Source organism: Ambystoma mexicanum, chromosome 5p, assembly GCF_040938575.1.
Source record: "Ambystoma mexicanum isolate Mex_15411 chromosome 5p, UKY_AmexF1_1, whole genome shotgun sequence".
NCBI classification, from domain to species: Eukaryota; Metazoa; Chordata; class Amphibia; order Caudata; family Ambystomatidae; genus Ambystoma; species Ambystoma mexicanum.
In genome coordinates, this window is record NC_090930.1 from 274,639,182 (window position 1) to 274,652,419 (window position 13,238).

Below are 13,238 nucleotides of genomic sequence, written 5' to 3' on the forward strand. Positions count from 1 at the left end.
CCCATCCGATCTTTCTACCCTCGGGTTCAGTACGCAGTTGAAGTCCCCTCCCCAGATCATCGCGCTTCCTACACATGCGCTCAGATTAGCACACAGTGTTCTAATGTACACCGCTGTGTTCTGGTTCAGGGCGTACGTATTGACTATGCTTATCGCCCTATTCTCTACCACTCCCCTCAGTATAACCATCCTCCAGTCTGTCTCAGCTACCACTTGCAATTGCTGAAAAGGGACATGTGGTGCCACCCAAATAAGCACTCCCCTCGCATAAGCAGAGTATGATGAGCCCACTAACACTCCTTTCCACTTCCCAGCAATCGTGTCCATTCTCTCCCATGTAAGGTGGGTTTCCTGCAGCAATGCATTATCTATTTTCTGCCTGCGAAGGTACAACATAACTTTGTTCCTCTTTAAATAACCGTTGAGCCCCCGTATGTTCCATGTAACTATTTCAAGGTCCCCCATGGCCTATACAAGTTCCGTTCTTCCTCCCACAGGTGCAGTCTGACTCCAAATTCCAATCCAACCTGTATAGTTTCCCATTTTAAACTCCCCTTAACCAAAAACACCCCAAACTTCCCGTTCCCTCTCCCTCCCGCAACATCACTCCCCTCAACTGTTGCCCAGCTCCATCCCTGGATCTCAGGCTCCCCCGCATCTGGCTCTTTCTGGCACTCGCCTGTACTCCAAGCGCCACAGGGTGAGGCCGCCCTAGTGGCTAACCTACTACTACAACTATAATTCAGGGGGGGGGTAGGGTGCTTTCGCCCTGCCGCTCCCATTTCACTTCGGGTTAACTACACAATTTGCGTATATATACACATGCTACTATATTCCAGTCCTTCAAGTTTGTTACAGTCAGCAGTATCCTATCAGAATATCAGCCTCATTTGGCCGCATCCATTAATCTTAATCTAGGCACCCCTAGGGTGCTCACTCTATGCCTTAACAGTATGCATACAGTATCCCAGTCACTTATCGTGTTCCTCTTGAGCCTCCTCCGTGTCTCGTTCCGGCAGCCCTGCAGATCCTAACACGTCGTTGCTTCTTCCAGAGTATCAAAAAAAAATACATTTTGCTCTTGTGCACCACCTTTAATTTTGCGGGGTACAGAAGCATATATTTTATCCCAGCCGCGCGTAGCCTTCTTTTGATTGCCACATAGCTGTACTGTTGCCGCTGGACCAACATGGTGTAGTCCGGATACACCGTGATGGTGCTTGAAGCCCTTTCGATTGTTCCACCTTTTCAGAAGTACTCCAGTATCTTCTCAAGATCTTTATAGTTCAATATTTTAGCGATTATAGCCTGGGGAGGGGCCCCTGGCCTCGGCTTCCTCATAAGGGCTCTGTGTGCACGCTCCACTGCAAATCCCAGCGAGTTTTTCAGCCCCTATTCCTTGTAAGAGTAGGATCTCGACGTAGTCTGTCAGATCCTGTCCTTCCTCTCCCACTCCCTCCGGCAAACATACCACACAGATATTGTTACTTCTTGCTCTCCCTTCCGCTTCCTCCGCCCGAGACTCCAGGTTAGCTACCTGTTTAAGTACATGGATCTCCTTTGCGTTGTTGGTGCTGGTGTCCGTGTTGGTTTTCACCGCCCTATTCCAGGCTGCTCGTTCGTTCCGCCAGCCCCCTGACATCTTGCCTCAGCAGAGTAGGGTAACTTCTATGCCTACTGCGTCTATTTTAGCCTCCAGGGAAGTTCACAGGTCCGACATCGCTATCCCCCCCATGAGTCTTTCAGCTCAATGATGGCCGCTAACATCTGATGCTTTTCAGTCGCTGTAGTGCCCTCCGCTGGCGCCATCGAGCATGGCCGCAGGAGATGGTTGCGTTTTGGTGAAAATATCCATTGTGGATTGCTTATTCTTGCTCACACAGCCCCTCGCGCCGTCATCCTGCGGCCTCCATTATTCGCCCGAGGTTGTCCGGACCGGGTGTGTCAGTCCTGCTTCTCTGTATCGATTCAGCGTCGGTGTGCCTCCCCAACCGTGGGGCGATTATCCCGGAGGAGCCCCGGCGTTACCTTATGTCTGCTGAGCCCTTACTCAGAATGGGTTATGCCCTCCCTCGTTTCAGAGGGACTCAACGCATCCTAGAGACCACGCTTTCCATTGATGTGACCACCTAGCTTCCAGGCTCCACGTAGTCTGCGCATCACTGTCTACGTTCCCATCCACTTGAGCTCGCCTTCCACATCATGCTTCTATGTGGCGGTGTCCACCGTTCACTCCTTGGCTTCTCAGGGGACAACTACATCTTAGTACCAACAGCTCCCTTTATTATATTGTTCTCTGCTGCCAGGAGCACTATATCCCTTCAATAAAACCAGTTTAGTGTTTGTCTCCTGTGTTTTCCAGTGGACATTACTGCCGGGTGTCCTTTCCACCCTTATCAGCCACTGTAGTACTCCTCAAGCAGCCGCCGTGCACCATCCGCCGCGGCTTTCTGCCTATTAGTCAGTGCCGGGCAAGCACTTCATATGTCTATCGTAGCGCGGCCCATCTGTTCCAGCGGCGCTGCGCAGGGTTCGCTCTGCTTCGTATTACGTGGGCTCGCTCCAATGCTGTATCCCTATGCTCCCAGTCCGATTCCTCACGGGATTGCTCCGCTTGCACATTTAGCAGTGCGCTGCCTAGGCTCCTGCTGCGTGTGAACAGGGACTGCACAGCGCTGTGTGCCAGCCCCCCCTCCCCTCCGCTGTCCCCGGGCACTTGCCTTCCGGGTCGGCCCGTTGTCGGTAAGGCCCGCATCGCAGGCCAACGTGACCCAATAGCAAACGCGGCTTACCGCCGCAGGGGTTCCGCGTCGCCTCCGCTCACATCATCATTCTTTCCCCACGGCTGCCAGCTCTATTCTGCCGTTCCGGGTGCTTCAGTTTAGTTTCCTTTGTTGTCGGCCATTTTGTGCAACAATGTATCAAGCAGCAGCCGTCTCCACCGAGCGATTCCTCCAGAATTCCACACACGATTCACTCGATCTTTATACAGTGTGCAGAGCACACGTTCCCATGCATGTGCTGTCAGTCCTGGACCCAAGAGAGCGTTTTTGCAGGTAGTTTTCACAGATCATTTGTCGGATCCTCCGGAGCTGCTCAGGAAGCACGTCCTACTCCATGGCTGCTCAAGCCACACCCCCACTCCCTCAGATCTATGCACTCCATCTGTTCAATCCAATCCATGCACTTCACCTAGTCTACCTACGACATTCTTCCCACGCACTCCATCCGTCCCAGGCACTTGATTCATCTATTCCATTTGTTCCGTTCATTCCATGCCATCTATTCGTTCAATGCACTATCAATTCCGTGCACACCATCTGTATCATGTACTCATCCTTTCTATCCTCTCGTCCACTTTATTCCTTTCGTTCACCTCGTGCTTTTCTCCATTTCCTTAATTTCACCCAGTTTATACCCTTCATCCACTTTACTAATTTCATTTGTTCTATTCAGTTTATCTGTTTTAAATTTACATTGGTGGTTATTAGTTTTTGATTTCTCTCGGATCATGATGCTGGATTGTTATTTATGATTGCTTTGGGCTAAGGTCATTGATTGCCGTTATCCAGGTTGAGTTAAGAGTCGATTTTAGGGGAAGAGACAAGTTTTCAAAAATTTGCAGAAAGACATGAGGTCTTCGGTCAGTCGGATGTGGGGTGGAAGTACGTTCCACAGAGTGGGGGCCAGGGCTGAGAATAATGATCCACCTAACCTGACCAAGTTGGTTTTTGGTATGAATAGGAGGCTGGCAGAGCTTGATCTTAAGAGTGCGTGCAGGGTTTTTGTTTGTCTTGAAGATATTGAGGTCCGGTTTTATGCATTGCTCGGTGAGAGATGCATAAGGTGTGGTCACCCTTTGGGCAACCGGAAGCCAGTGCAGAGTTTTGAGGGCTGGGGAAATGTGAGCTCTTGGGCCAAGTGATATTAGCAGTTTGGCTGCAGCGTTGTGCTTAGTCAGCTGGTACGCGTGGACTCTTTCTTGACATAACAACCGATTGGCCCGCAGAGAGTCTGTTGGGAAAGGAGAGGTATGGAAAAATGCACATAAGAGTTTTAAGGTGGTAGTGGCAGGACTTGGGAGACGACGTGCATCCAAGGTTTTTTTTACTGAATTTGAGGGTGTCGGCGAATTGCCCATGGCAAATGGCCAGGGTAGCAGGTGCGGAAGTTCAGTGTTGCCACATGGGTTTAGCAAGAGGTGGTTTGTGGTCATCCAGTGATCTATGTCGAGGAGGCGAGGTCGGGTTGGCAGTTGGGTTTTGAATTCAGGAGTTTTAGGATTAGTTGGTTGTCGTCGACGTAGTTATAGCACAGGATATACGTGGGAGTCATTGAAACAATTCAGAATGTGAAAAATAACTCTTAATCAGCCTGGCGTCAATTCAGATAGTGCAAGGAACCATAAAAAGGAGGCGGGGAGGGGTGGAAGGAAAACGAGACAAAACTAGCGGTCACATTACTATGCTGGATGACAATTGATGTAGTGCCGGAATATTAGCAAGAGTAGGGGGGTATGGAGTGAGGGAGAAGGAGAGGAACACCACCAGCGACTCTAGGTCTGACGACGATTCAGAATAGTGCTGGAGGGGGAAGTGGGAGGAGAAGACAAGGAGGGAAGAGACAAACAAGCTGCTATCACAAAGGTCACGAGACAAATGATAGAGTAAGTGCTAATGAACAGTAATAGGGAGGAGAGGGCAGGTGGAAGAGAAGACAGGCAGCTTCAATTACTATGCCTGACGGCAATTGAGCTGGTGCCAGAATTTAACAAAAGGAGAGGGGGTAGACAGGAGGATGAGAAAGCCAGGCGGCTACAATTACTATGCCTGGAGGCAATTGAGGTAGTGCCGAAATTTAACAAGAGTAATGTTAAAGCACATTTGTACTGCGCACTATCACCCCCGAAGTGGTCCCCTGGCGGCTCTGAAAAGGGAAGGGGGGGTGTTAGTGGAAAGGAGCTGGAAAAGTGCAAGAGAGCAGTGATGTGCTGTTGGCGGCCTCAGCCCGGTGGGTCCGTTGGCTTGGCCTGCGGTGTTTTGCGGTCGGTAGTCGTGTACTGTTGTGCGAGTCTGTGTTTTTAGTTTTGTTGTTGCCATGTAGTGAAGTTTGTGAGGTTTGTTGTGCTGTAGGTTTGTGGCTGTGTTTGGTTTGGAGTTTGAGAGATGTATGCAGAGGGGGAAATTGTTATTGCAGTCGATTAGTTGGCATCTCTATCCTGACTTGAAGGGGTGGGTTTCTGCATTCTCCCCAGATGGGTTTCGGTAGCGCCCCCTTGGCCGCTGTCATGATCCGAGTCCATCCAGCATTCAAGGTCCCTTTCACATCTAGCCCCCTCCTCCTCCAGCCTGCCTGCCTCACAGCGCTACCCATCTTCCCTTCCCATTCATACAGCCATAAGCTATATGGTCTATGATCTGCCCTGTTTTGAAGTGCTACACTCAGTGAGGTTTAGTATACTGCACTGTGTTATATTATGCTAAGCCATGTCATGTTCCTAAGCTGTATAAACAGGCTGTGTAATGTTTTATGTTTGGGTCACTGTGTTATTTTCCCAAAAATAAACACAAGTTAACTAGAACCTACCAGAGTGTTGAAGTTTCTTTATGTACTTGCATATTTGTTTGGATTTATTCACTCTTTCAAGGGGCGGCGGGGGTGGAATCGAAGAGAATATGATGTTGGTTTCGGTATCCAGTGATTTTATTCAAGATTTTTTTCTGCGCCATTTTTTACTGAATATATACGGATTTATTTTAAAAAATAAATGTGGGGGATCCAAGGGTAGGGGAGGAGGGATAAGGGGTGAGAGAGGAGAAGGACAAAACATCCGACCAATGCACTAGGCCAGTCGGACCTTTCAGAGTAGTGCGGGAGGGGTAGGAGAAGAACAAAAAGAGGGGGGGGGACACAGACAGGAGGCAAGTATGAATAGCAAAGTGCTAGAGAACAGAGGGGGGGTGTAACAGCACACCATTAAAGGAGACCCGAGGGGGGTGGGGGCTCAATACAACCCTCACGGGGGGGGGCAAGGTGGGGTGCACACAACCATCACGGGGGACCAGAGGGGGGGGGGGGGCAGGGAGTTGGTTCGGCTCCCGATGAACTGGGCCTCCCGGCTCCTGAGGATTCTATGTTGCGGGTCTTTGGCTTCAGCCAGGGACCTTTTATGTCGCCAGGGTCACATGGCTTTCTGTGTCTGTGGTCCCCTGAGCACAGCTGCATTTGAGACCTTTGGTGCGTCACCTGCTGTCCCCTTGGCACCCGTGTCCCTTCAGCACAACCTGTCGATCCCGATCACCTCTGCCCTCTGGGCGTCTCTTCTCTAGTGGTTGGTCATGTCCCATCTCTGGATGGGTGTGCCCTTGCTGATACCAGTGGCCTGGGCTGGTGGGCAACTCTCCTGGAATGTACTCAGGGTCGCTTCTGGACTTGGAGGTCCTCCAATTTTAAGGAGTTGGCTGGGCCCTGGTGGTCTTGCAGCCTTCGCTCCTGGGGAAGGATGTTCTGGTTCAGCCTGACAATACTGTTGCTCTGGCTTATATCAACCATCAGGGGGGTATAGAGTTCTGCTCCATGGAGGATCTTGTTCTGTCCATCTGGACCTTGGCGGAGGCTCACCTTGTCTCCTGGAGGGCTGTCCATAACCGTGAGGTGGAACCACAGCGGTACTCTACGCTCAAGTTTCACAACCGTCATTGGTCCAATTTTCCCTCTTGGTGTTTACCAAGGGGTGTTCTGGCCTGTGGGCTGCCTGACATTTTGCAGTTTCTCCTTGAAAGGGTCTGAGAAGGGGTTGGCTGTTTCTACTCTCCATTCGCAACGGGCAGCCATACGGGCCATCAGGATTTTCTGGTCCCCTCCGGCTGAAGGTGTGGGAACCACTTGTCTCGAGGCTCCCCCTGCCCCCCATTCCAAGCCCCCCCCATTCCCAGCCCACCTGCCCCCCCCCCCCCCCCCCGACTCATCCTTTGGGCCTAGTTGGGGCTCCTCCTTGGGACCTTCCTTTGAGCCGCTGGAGGATGTCGAGCTGAAGTGGTTGAATCTGAAGACTACTTTTTTGATTGTGGTTTCTTCTGCTCCTCTAGGGGAAAATCGGGGCCCTCGTGTGGCCTCTGTTTTTGGTGGTTGGAGAGGAGGATTTGGTCCTGCAGTGGGACTCTTGAGTCCAAGATCTCCTCTCGATTCCATTGGTAGCAGGAGGTGGTCCAGCTTTCTTTCCTGCTTCATCCTCTCCCGAGGAGGCGGCTTGGAAATGCTTGGATTTCAAGCGGGTGGTCTTGCAATATCTTTCCCAGAAGGAGTCGTTTCGTCTCATGACCATCTTTTGGTCACCTTTGGGATGGGGGGCTGTGGCTGCAGGGTTTCGACTCCCATCAGACGGGAGATCAAGCCCTGTATTCTCCATGGTTATGCGTCTGAGCCTCTGCCCGGTGGGGCGGGTCCAGGGTTGGTTCACTAGGGAAGTGGCCGCCTCCTGGGCAGATGTGCGGGGGTCCCTTTGCTGGACATATGGCGGGCAGCCACCTGGGCTACACCGAACACCTTCATTTGTCATTACCAAATCAACGTGGAGGGGCCCCGTTCCATTTTCTTTGGTGTAGGGATTATCTGGCCGTTTCTGGTTGAAGCAGTGGCAGGAATCTTGGTCTTCCTGCTTTCTTCCGTTCCCTCAATAAATTTGTGTGGGGTTAGTTTTGCATTGATCTCAGTGTGTGTCTTTTGGGGTGTGCATGGGCATCCATCCCGTTTCTGCTTTGGTACGACTGAAAAGTAAGTACTGGGACGAGGAAGATGGACGGGGAGGTAATGCTCGGATTACTTACCAGTAATCTTCATTACTACTAGTAATACTATTCCTCGTCCCCGTAGGAGAGTACCCTTTCCTCCTGCCCATGGGCAGAAGTTGCCCATAACCTAGCTTTGGATTTACTGCTGTGTGTTGGGTAAGTGGGAGGTTATACCTCCTGGGAGGGTAGGGGTCTACTTGAAAAATGGTTCCTGTGAGCACGGGTCACACTCAAAAGGTAAGTACTGGGACGAGGAAGAGTAAGATTAGGAGCCATGAAGATTACCAGCAGGTAATCGAGAATGCAGAGTAACAGTGCTTGAAGTTGAAGATGGGTAGACCCATGTCAGAATTGTGAAGAATGTGAAAGGCCAGAAACAGGTGAACACTATTTGATGGTATGTGAAATTTACAGAGCAAAGAGCTAAAAGGAAGCCACAATTAGTACACAAGGAGAACAATTAAGAGGGCAAGCAGTGCAGCATCAGCCTTCAGTATGTGAGAGACCAGGAAATGGGACAAGATGTAATGGAGAAAGACGTATCTGCAAACGAGCGGCACAGACTAGCATCTATAAAGCTGGAAATCACTGTCTCCTAGTCGTAAGGAGCTACCCAACAAGAAGCATTATTTTAAATGGTAAATACTTAGTTTAATGACATTTGCATACTGCATACTTACTTTGATCAATACTTTAAGCAATTTCCCAATTTCTCTAAGGAATCAGGCTGCTCAATGTTAAAAAAACGTGGACCACATCTTTCGCTTGTCTAATACTTCTCCGGCCACCTTGCAGCATCTGACAGTTATGCTCCCGACCCATTTTTTCTTGCAGTTCTTTGCTGCACCAGTCTGGCAAATGGGCACCAGACCGGCGTTTTCAGGGCAGCAGCGCTCTGCTCCCTACCCATTAGCAGGGTAGGAAATGGAGGGGCTGTGGGAGCTATTTGGATCCAGTTTGCAGCCTAGAAGAGCCTGGTTACCCTGACACCAGCTACTTTAGACTCTCCAGGCCAACTAATGCACGACAAACACCTATGTGAATGTAACTTCTTTTAATTTGCATTGGGGCAGTCTATAAATATGCATTAGGACAGATCATGTACATGACATTTATAGCATATGGGGTCACGTTTGCATCTGATGTGGAAGTTACATTGGAACGTTATGTACTAGCTCCTTGTCCCGCAGTGTTAGCTCCTGCTCACTGGTTAAAGCTCAGACTACTTACTGGTGATCTTCCTTAGTCCTACTCCCTCGTCACTGTACTCACCAATGAAACCCCGCCTAACCACAGAAAGCTTTCTCCCCCACCCCCCAGAGATATAACCACCCACAATACATCACTACATAGCAAGCCTGTACCGACACCAGCCCTTCCACACCACAGGAAGGTGCAGAGGGTTGATAGTACTGTGACGAGGAAGAGTAGGAATAGGAGTAATGACGATTACTAGTAAGTAATATGAGCATTACCTCCATGTCCCTCTTACTCGTCCCAGTATTCACCAATGAGGCATACCCAATTCAAACCAAGTGGAAGGGCCCCAAAGGAAAGCAGGAAACCAGAGGGCACCCAGGACATTGCAAACATATCAAGCTGAATGAGCAATTGAACCAAATATTTACAGCTAGGCCACAGACAGCACCCCAAACCCAAAGGAACCATCCCTTGATCCGCCCACATTGAGGCAGTAATGGGTAATAAAGGTATTGGGGGACCGCCCATGGAGCGGCCCAACAAATCTCATGCAAGGGAATACCATGAGCATCCGCCAAGGAAGCAGCCTTATCCCTGAGTAGAACGCCCCTGCACACCCAAAGGCACTGAAAGACCGGCCGCCAAATAAGCCATAGAAATCACCAATCTGATCCAGCGACTAATGGAAACTACTGAAGGCTTCCGACCAGCACCAGCCGCACCAAAGGTAACCAAAAGACTGTCAGAACGCTGAGCAGCCTCTGCCCTGTCCAGGTACTGCTGAACCACACTACCTCAACGCACAGAACTGTCTCAGCTGCATAAAACCCATAGGCATTGGCCCACAGGGCGAGATGAGAACCAACATGAGCCATTTTCGTAGCAGCATTAGATTTACGGTGCACCAGGTCCCGAAGGCAACGTCCTCAACAGCCACAGAGGAATGGCCCACCAAACTGGACAGCATATCATCCACAGCCACTGCGTCAGGTAGAAAATCCTCATCACAATTCAGAGGGTAGAGACAAACCATGAAGCAAGGCATGGAGAAATGCCCTGGGTCCTTCCATTCACAGAGCACCTTGGTTTTACTGTCAGATCAGCGGGAGCCCCAGCTACAGAGTGTGCTTGTACTGCCTTATCTTGGGATCTGAAGAGCACTCCCCCTCCACAGGGACAGAGAATCCCATGGCATCAGTCTCGTCGACCTCCTCATAGGAGAGATATTTGTCATCGGCCTCTTCATCAAAGTCAGAACTCAGAAGAACGGGCTATGGAGGCCGAGAAGGAAGAAGAAAACGAAGAGCAGGGGCTAGCCCGATGCCCACACCTGCCCCTAGAATCCTCATGCTCAATGGCCTGCCTCAAAGGCACTGGATTTCCTTCTGGGACAAAAAACTTCAAAGCCACAGGCTTCTTCTGCTTTTTCATGGCATGTCAGTCAGGACTCCCAGAACCAGAAGGGGAGTCCACATGCCGCCTCTGGCTCCCAGAGAGCAGGCACGCAGCCATCCAAAGCAGTAGTCAGTGCAAGGTAACATAAGCTGCATCCAAGCAATCCAGCACAACAGGAGGCCAGAAACACAGAGACGTGGCCATTTGTGACCTATGAGGACATTAGCGTCGCCCAAAGTCAGGCCAACCGACCAGAAGCCCAACGGGGAGAGGAAAACCCTGCCCGCAACCACCAAAAGAGGGCACGGCATGAGACATCCAACCACAGCATACAGAAACCCTGTAGCAAATGGCACAGAGCCACATTGGGATCATGTGCATCCAGTGTGGTGTGGCCACAGGCCATAACTACGAGGTTCCCACAAAACGGAACCCCTCAACCGGGGCCCAAGCCCCACAGGGAGCCCCATTTTACCGGGCCTACACCGCCGCCCCGCAGTCGAACACCACCACGGAAGACACACTAACAACATTCCCCAGAGCCCTGCTCCAAAGACAAGTCCCTGTCGGAGACAGGAAATGTATTGTGGCTAAGTGAGAGGTTATATCTACAGGGGGAAAGGGGTCCTGTGGGGGAGGCGGGGTCCTCACTGGTGAGTACTGGGACGAGGAAGAGGGACGTGGGGGGTAATTCTGGATATCCAGGAGCTGCTTTTATTACCTGCTTCTCCGACCTTAAATTTGGATCACTGCTAGGTGCCCAGTCCTTTCTACTGTATCCTGTAGAGCTATGCCTGCAACCCCCCTCACCCAGCCCCTTATCTTTGCGTTTGACAAGTATAAGTCTCTTTCCCAGAATCTGATATTTCCGTTAGCCACTGTCTTTCTGGCCCAGTGTTGGGATAATTTTCCAAGGAGAAGGCGATTATTCATCGCTTCGTTTTAAAACGAAATGTATGCTTTCTTGGCCTAATTCGTTTGCTCCGATCATTACTTCCACACATTTTATGTGATTTTTTGTAAGCAGATGCATTTATATTTAATTAACCAAAACACAAATATGCCATAATTGTTTCAAAATGTTTTAGGCCCCTCAAACTTCAGTGTTCTCTCCTCGCCAGTTCCACCTTCCATCATCCTTCTCCTGAGATACCAATGCCCTCACCTTGCCCCCGTTGGAATACCGATGGATCCAGGTGGTAGCTAAGCCTGGAACCAACAGGCAGCCGCTCATGATGGCCAGGCCGGGAATGATCTCGTACCACATGAGGATGCAGAGAAAGAGCAAAGACCAACAACTCCAAAATACAGCTGCTCTCTACCCTCCTTCTATACATTCAGGGTCACGGACACTGAAAAGAGGAACTACCGGGTCACGTTCCCACGAAATCTCGCGAGAGTTCAGGAAAACCAGTCTACACACACACCCATGTGAGGACTGGTAGAGGTGGCGGGCATTTTGGAACAACTTAAAAGAGCTGCACATTGCCTACTTTTTTCTATTAAACATCGATTTTAGACGCAGGTTCAATTATTTTAATATTATAAAATGGCCATTACAGTTTTCATATATAGTGTATTGTTACTATTAATTAGTAAACGATCCGTTCTCAACCTTAGTAATACGTAGCGTTCACTGTTATATAGGTTCTTTATTACCTACTTAAGGATAGCGGTCTAAAACTGTCAGGAAACTGAGTCTACACCATGAGTCGATGAAATAATTCCCTGATACCATGTTTAGTATCACTAGATGGCAGTACCAGGCATATAGTGCAAGAAACAAACATTCTACGAAAACTCCTGTAGCCATGAACATGAAGCTGGTGGAATGGGAAGGTTGATACTAGTTCCCATCCGAGAAACGAACCATCGGTTGTTAGGGCCATTTCTCAGATGGGAAATAGCTGCTTCAGTGTGAGTGAGCTAGTTCCCATTAGAGAAATGGCCCTTTTTTGCCCCCTAGTGGCTAAGTCCTGCATAATAATGGGAACTAGCCCACTCACACAGAGAAGGCTAGTTCCCATTAGAGAAATGGCCCTTTTTGCTCCCCTAGTGGCCAAGTCCTGCATAATAATGGGAACTAGCCCACTCACACAGAGAAGGCTAGTTCCCATTAGAGAAATGGCCCTTTTGCCCCTAGTGGCCAAGTCCTGATACTAGTTCCCATCCGAGAAACGGACCATCGGTTGTTAGGGCCATTTCTCAGATGGGAAATAGCTGCTTCGGTGTGAGTGAGCTAGTTCCCATTAGAGAAATGGCCCTTTTTTGCCCCCTAGTGGCTAAGTCCTGCATAATAATGGGAACTAGCCCACTCACACAGAGAAGGCTAGTTCCCATTAGAGAAATGGCCCATTTTGCTCCCCTAGTGGCCAAGTCCTGCATAATAATGGGAACTAGCCCACTCACACAGAGAAGGCTAGTTCCCATTAGAGAAATGGCCCTTTTGCCCCTAGTGGCCAAGTCCTGCATAATAATGGGAACTAGCCTACTCAAACTGAGAAGGCTCGTTCCCATTAGAGAAATGGCCCTTTTTGCTCCCCTAGTGGCCAAGTCCTGCATAATAATGGGAACTAGCCTACTCACACTGAGAAGGCTAGTTCCCATTAGAGAAATGGCCCTTTTTGCCCCTAGTGGCCAAGTCCTGCATAATAATGGGAACTAGCCCACTCACACAGAGAAAGCTAGTTCCCATTAGACACATGGCCCTTTTTGCTCCCCTAGTGGCCAAGTCCTGCATAATAATGGGAACTAGCCCTCTCACACAGAGAAGGCTAGTTCCCATTAGAGAAATGGCCCTTTTTGCCCCTAGTGGCCAAGTCCTGCTATTTCCCATTAGAGAAGTGGCCCTTT

The 13,238-nt window shown here is 49.9% G+C and overlaps 1 long non-coding RNA gene across 1 annotated transcript in view; it reads right to left on the reverse strand.

The window, feature by feature from the left end:
* LOC138480899 (uncharacterized) overlaps positions 1 to 11,762 on the reverse strand; it is a 47,972-nt gene extending 36,210 nt beyond the window's left edge. The window contains exon 1 of the long non-coding RNA XR_011274160.1: positions 11,551 to 11,762. This is a non-coding gene — a long non-coding RNA (uncharacterized lncRNA). The remainder of the gene's footprint in view (positions 1 to 11,550) is intronic.
* Positions 11,763 to 13,238: the final 1,476 nt, after the last annotated feature.